At 40.4% G+C, this 6,166-nt stretch overlaps 1 long non-coding RNA gene across 1 annotated transcript; it reads right to left on the bottom strand.

The window, feature by feature from the left end:
• Nucleotides 1–356: 356 nt before the first annotated feature.
• On the bottom strand, nucleotides 357–3,587 carry LOC134484639 (uncharacterized). Its single transcript, XR_010062165.1, has 3 exons — nucleotides 3,305–3,587; nucleotides 779–952; nucleotides 357–604 (listed from the first exon to the last, which is right to left on the bottom strand). It is a non-coding gene; the product is annotated as an uncharacterized LOC134484639 (long non-coding RNA).
• Between the last annotated feature and the right edge of the window lie 2,579 nt (nucleotides 3,588–6,166).

Here is a 6,166-nt window from a genome sequence, read left to right as displayed (position 1 = left end):
CCTCCTACCCATTACTTTCTCTACTTCCCGTCCCATTCAGTTTCCTTCCTCCCTGCATCCACCACAATATCTATTCTGCTAAATGCATTTTAACACAATATTTAGGAAAAAACACTGAGTAAGTATAGAAAGTATCCCATAAGTATTTGCGGTGGATGTTTAGGCAAGTTATGCACATATTAAATTTTATAGAGGTCAAAATTACTACATATATTGTTAGAAGAGACATTGTCTTCATTACATTTACCATGAAGGAAAAGCATTTATATATTCTATTAAGTTATACAAGAGAAACTGTTAAAAGAGTTATACACATCACACAACTTTATTACTTTTAATGCTATCTTTATTGCAAATATTTACACAATGAAAAGTACAAAGGCTGAAACTCATGGGAGTGTACTTTGTTTCAAAGTTAAAGTTTATATATACAAGTTAATGACAACAGTCATCTCAGACTCAGAGGCGATAAATACATCAGGGAGTTCTCTATTACTTTACCTGTCTTCTTTCCTTTATTCCTGATGAAGAGTCATGTCATTTGCAGCCCCTATTGTGAGAGATGGATCATAAAATGCCTGAGAGTCTACAACCCAGAATCCATCTATAGGAAAGAAAAAAAGACCACATCTCCAAATGATACACGCAATCAAAACTTTCTTGTAGATCTTAATACTTGAAACAAAATGCAAAGAGAAAACCCATTTCCGAGGATATTACAATATACAGGAAATGATAGCTGTAGGAAGCATTCTCAGGGATTTTTAAACATTTGTACCTAAGAATGAAACTGCCTCCATGAAGTTGAAGATTTATTTCTTTGGGAAGAAAGTCAGTTTGCCTCTTAAAAGTTGTGCCATCTGTCCATCACTAGAGCAATGGCCATGCTTTATGAATGTGAACAAATAAACACATACCAGTTTTCACTTCTTCAAACAATTTCAAGAAGAACCTGAGAGAGAATGTATAATGCTTTAGAGATACAATACAGGAATTTAAATTAGCCAGCAAAAATATGTTGTTAAAATTTTCTGCCTTCTATTAATAATTTTGACTATTCTTGCTTTGAATAAAAAGATGGCTATGTAATGTCTACCAATCCCCAAAGCCTGAAACATTGTGAAAACTGTCTTACTCCTCCATAATTTGGTGTCACTCTCATGTAGAGGACCAAGGAACTTTCTGTACTTTAATATATTTGATCCTGGGAGCATGCAAATAAATCTTTCAGTTCCAAGAACAAAGACATGGCCATCCAATGTGACCCATTTGAAACAAAATCTTTCTTCCTAACGTCAATGAACTTTAGCACACTGGTAACAATGCAGAGAGCAATATGATGGAATAATCCTGTAATAATAATAATAATAATAATAATAATAATAATAATAATAATAATAATAATAATAATAATAATGGAATAATCCCCTCAAGGGATCACGGAATAAGGATAGTAAATGTTGAGATGTGTTTTTCAAGTGATATTGTATCCAAGAAAGCAAGTTTCAATAGGACAGACTCCTCACACATGAAAATTACTCAACCTGTCATGGCTTCACAGAGAGAGTTGAGAACCAGAGTGGTCTTTTAGGACAAGAGAAACATTCGCCAACCTCCTTAATATAAAAGCAATCCAGACAGTCTGTGTGAGGATGGTTAGCTTATGCATGACGGACACACACACACACACACACACACACACAAACACACACACACACATGTAACGCACACAGATACACAGAGAAACACAGTAAAAGACATAGACAGACAAACTGACATACACACAGACACAGACAGACACAGACAAACACACAGACACAGACACACACACACATACACAAACACACAGACACATACTCATATACACACATAGAGAGACACAAAAACACATACAGACACACACAGAGACACACACACACATACACACACATATACACAAATACAGACACACAGACGATAACCAATATACAGATACACACACACACACACAAACACACATACAAACAAACACACACACAGACATACACTCATCTCTTGTCTCCTTCCTAGAGTGTCCAGGTGCACAACAGGTGTGAAAGGATGGAGTGGACCCAGGAAACATTCAGCCAGCAGAAGATTGGTCTGCGTGAAAGTGAATTATGGTTTCTTCCAATGATTTCAGTGTCACAGCTCTGTTAGAAGGTATTCAGGGACACACTATCATTGTTTGTATAATTTCTCAGGGTGAACAACGGCTAACCAAACCTTAGAGTGCAGGAAGGGTTTTCCTGTGCATTTACATCAGTTGCAGGTTTAAGGTACCAGGAAGCCCTCATTTGCTATATCTTTATAATCTCTTTCCCAGCATCAGTCTGTTGTTCAGGGATCTCCATTTTACCTCCTCAGAAATTGACTCCACTGAATGTGCCCCATCCCCGACCCTGAAGTCCTACTTGCTCGATTTCAAAGGATTGCAGGTTCGTACTCTGCATTCTCTGTCAGATTAAATCCTCAGGAACGTGGCCCTCTAGACACCATGAATTAATCAGTGTTTTCATCGAGTTTCCACATTAACTCGTATGTTCCCTATTTCTGGCTGTTTCTCTATGCACCGCGCTATCCCTCCATCTTCCCCGCTGACCCTCCGCTTCTGTCCTCAGTCGCCCTCACTCACTCACAGAATCTGTTCAACTTTTCCTTTCAGATAGGTCTATGCTTTTCCCCTCACGGGCCTTCTCCTTTCCTTTGTTCTCTCTGCCTTTGTGGATTGTAGATATAATATGATTAATCGCACAGCTGATACTATGCATAGGTAAAGGCCTTCCATGTTTGTGTCTCTAGGTCTCAGTTCCCTCTTGGGCTGATTTTTTTTTCTAGTTTCATCTATTTTTCTCTTAAGCTTCATGATATCATGCCTCGACCACTATGATGTCATTCACCCACCCCTATGATATCATGCCCCAAACCTATGATGTCATGCCCCACCCCCATGATGCCATGCCCCCGTCCCCATGATGTCATGCCTTTGCCCCTTGCTAAAGTGTTTGTACATATTCACCAGGTAACATTCTTAATGCTGCCCTGTCAACCACACTCCTCCAGGCTCCCACCATTTATAGTACCTCCTCCTATCCTCTCCCATTCTACACTGAATGAGCAGAGGACCACTCTGGGTACATCCCCTCCTCGGGCACATCAAGTCTGTGCAAGACTAGATTCATTGTCTCCCAGCAGGTCCTGAAAACGCAGCCCGGGTAGGAGAACAGGATCCACAGACAGGCAACGGGTTTAGTGAACCCACGTGGTGACCATTGTGCTTCTCTACCTCTCTCAGTCCTTCCTTCAGTTCTTCAGTGAGACTCACAGAGCTCCATCTGATATTTGACCGTGCGCGTCTGCTTCAGTGTCAGTCGTCCCTTGGTGGAGCCTCGCAGAGGAAAATAAACATAAAATGCAAACATAAGAAAGGACCATTAATAATGTCAGTGTTTGTGGTTTGCTCATAGGATAAGTCTCACATCCGGCCACTTATCCTTTGGCCATTCCCTCATTTCCTCTTCCATCTCTGTCCTTGTGTTTCCTATAGAGGGGGCAATTTCTGGGTCAAAATTTTGGGGCTGGGTTTCGGTCCTTATCCTTCCACCTTGGGTCCTCTGTGGCTACCGAAAGTGATCATTTCAGTATCTGTATCCCCACTGTTACGAGTCTCAGCTAAAGTCACCCTCATGGACACCAGTGTAGCCTCACCCATCCCAGATTGCTGGTAAATCATAGATATAGCACCCACCCTGGACTATCACTGATTTCAGTTTATTCTCTTGGCCCTCTTTCCCTCTTGCTCGTCTCTCCCAAGAAATGATTCTCAAACCACATTTCCCTTCCCATCCCCTTAGGCACCCAATCCTTTCCTTCCATCTGCCTCCTCTAATTAGTTTATTCCTTCTTCTGAGTGAAATTCAAGCATTTTTCTTTGCCCTTTCTCCTTGTTTATCCTCTTTGGTTCCGTAAATCTTAGTGTCGGAGGAAGAATGAAGAGGATGAAGAGATACAAAATGGGGAGGAAGCTGGCCTTCTATCTTGGTATAAAAAACAGGGAAGAAATACATGGTCCTTTGGAAAACTCAGTTAGTCCTTGGTAGGGGTTGAGTGGTATTGCTGAAGAGATAGCCTTGATCTGAGCATTCTACATAAGGGACTAAGGAACTGTGAGGCTCTCAGAAGCAAATGAACTTCCCTGTTCTTATGGTTCCTGGAAATTAGAGAGTTTATATCCTTCATTCCTTTATTCCAAAACCCAAGTGTTGTGAAGGGCACGGTTGTTTTCCTGAGAGGTCATGACCTTTACTCTTCTTTTCTTTTTTTTCTTTTCTTTTTTTCTTTTTTTTTCTTTTTTTTTTAACTTGACTATTTCTTATATACATTTCGAGTGTTATTCCCTTTCCCGGTTTCCGGGCAAACATCCCCCTAACCCCTCTCCCTCCTCTTCTTTTTGGGTGTTCCCCTCCCCATCCTTCCTCCATTGCAGCCCTCTCCCCAACAATCTAGTTCACTGGGGGATCAATCTAAGCAGGACCCGGGGCTTCCTCTCTTTTTTTCATGAAGAAAAGGTCCTAAGGAAGAAGGGAAAAACAAGTATTGTGTCCCTAACTCACGGTAAACTCCTCCATGCTTTGGATACCTATAGTGAAGTTTGGGTCTGACACTGATATTTGAGAGAGAGAAGTGATTCTAGTGGAGACTTCAATAACTCAGTCGTTCCACTACTATTACTCTGACTACCACTTCAGATTTCCGAGATGTTTCTATATATACATTTTGAATATTATTTCCCTTCCCAGTTTCCTGCACATAAGATTGCTAACTTTTCCATTTCCTTCTACTCTAACCAACCTTTCTGCTTCATGATATTGCCTTTAACTGGGAGACAAACTAAGAATGACAAGAGCTTCTCTTTCCAATGTTGCCGAAAAAAGCCATCCTCTGCAACATATGCATTTGTATCCATAAGTCAGTCCATGTACTTTCTATGTACATTGGTCTAGTATTAAAAAGATCTGGTTCACTGGCATCGTTGTTCTTATGGGGTTGAAAGCACCTTCAGCTCTTCTAATCCTTTTTCAAAATTTACCAACAAGAGGTCCGTTTTCAGATCACTGGTTTGCTACTAGCATTCACTTCTGTATTTGACATGCTGTATCTGTGTCTCTCAGTAAATATCTGTACCCAGTTCCTTGCAGAATGTATTTCCTACCTTCATCAATCTTATCTAGGTTTTTTGTCTGATGTATACATATGTACTTTGGTGCCTCTTAAACCTATGAAGTTAATTGGAAAGTTAACATGGATTCTGAACAACTATGTCAAGAATATAGAATTCAAAAATGACAATTTCAAAGAGACTCCCCCTGTTTTTATGAACCTACTGAAGTAAACTTTATTTTTTCTCCTTTTTTCGGAGCTGGGAACTGAACCCAGGGCCTTGTATTGCTAGGCAAGCGCTCTACCACTGATCTAAATCCCCAACCCTGAAGTAGACGTATAACTGGTCCTCAAGCCATCCTTTTCCCTGCACATCATATGGTATCTTACGTTTGGCCTGAAGAAAGAATCATGTAAATCATCCTAAACCCTCATGTCTGGCCATGGGAACATTGGAAGCTAGATAGGGTAGTACAGATATCAAATGGGACAAGAAACAGAATTCAATAGTCCATGTTGTCCTTTGCTTTCCTGATGTCTGGTAATTTTTCGACAAAATAAGAATTTGGGAGATTAGCATTTAAGGTAAGTACACAGAATGTACACTATTGTAGTTACTCTATAGCTGGGCCCCATTTGTGACCATATCATTGCAGAAAATGGTATTGGAAACAGAATTTTTGTGTGTATTGAGAAATATTTACAAAGTCCCCTAACAAGGAATTTACAATAAGAAATTGAAATACAGGATATTTAAGTTCTTTTTTTTCCAGAGCTGGTAAGAGCACCAGTGGAAGGGGAAGCCCTGGGTCCTGCTAAGATTGAACCCCCAGTGAACTAGATTGTTGGGGGGATGGCGGCAATGGGGTGAGGATGGGAAGGGGAGCACCCATTAAAAAGGGTAGGGGGGAGGGGGATGTTACCCGGAAACCGGGAAAGGGACTAACACTGGAAATGTATACAAGAAATACTCAAGTTAATAAAAAAA

Source organism: Rattus norvegicus (assembly GCF_036323735.1).
Source record: "Rattus norvegicus strain BN/NHsdMcwi chromosome Y unlocalized genomic scaffold, GRCr8 chrY_unlocalized_20, whole genome shotgun sequence".
NCBI lineage: Eukaryota > Metazoa > Chordata > Mammalia > Rodentia > Muridae > Rattus > Rattus norvegicus.
Note: the sequence above shows the minus strand (reverse complement) of the source record. Positions and strands in the feature narration are given on the sequence as shown.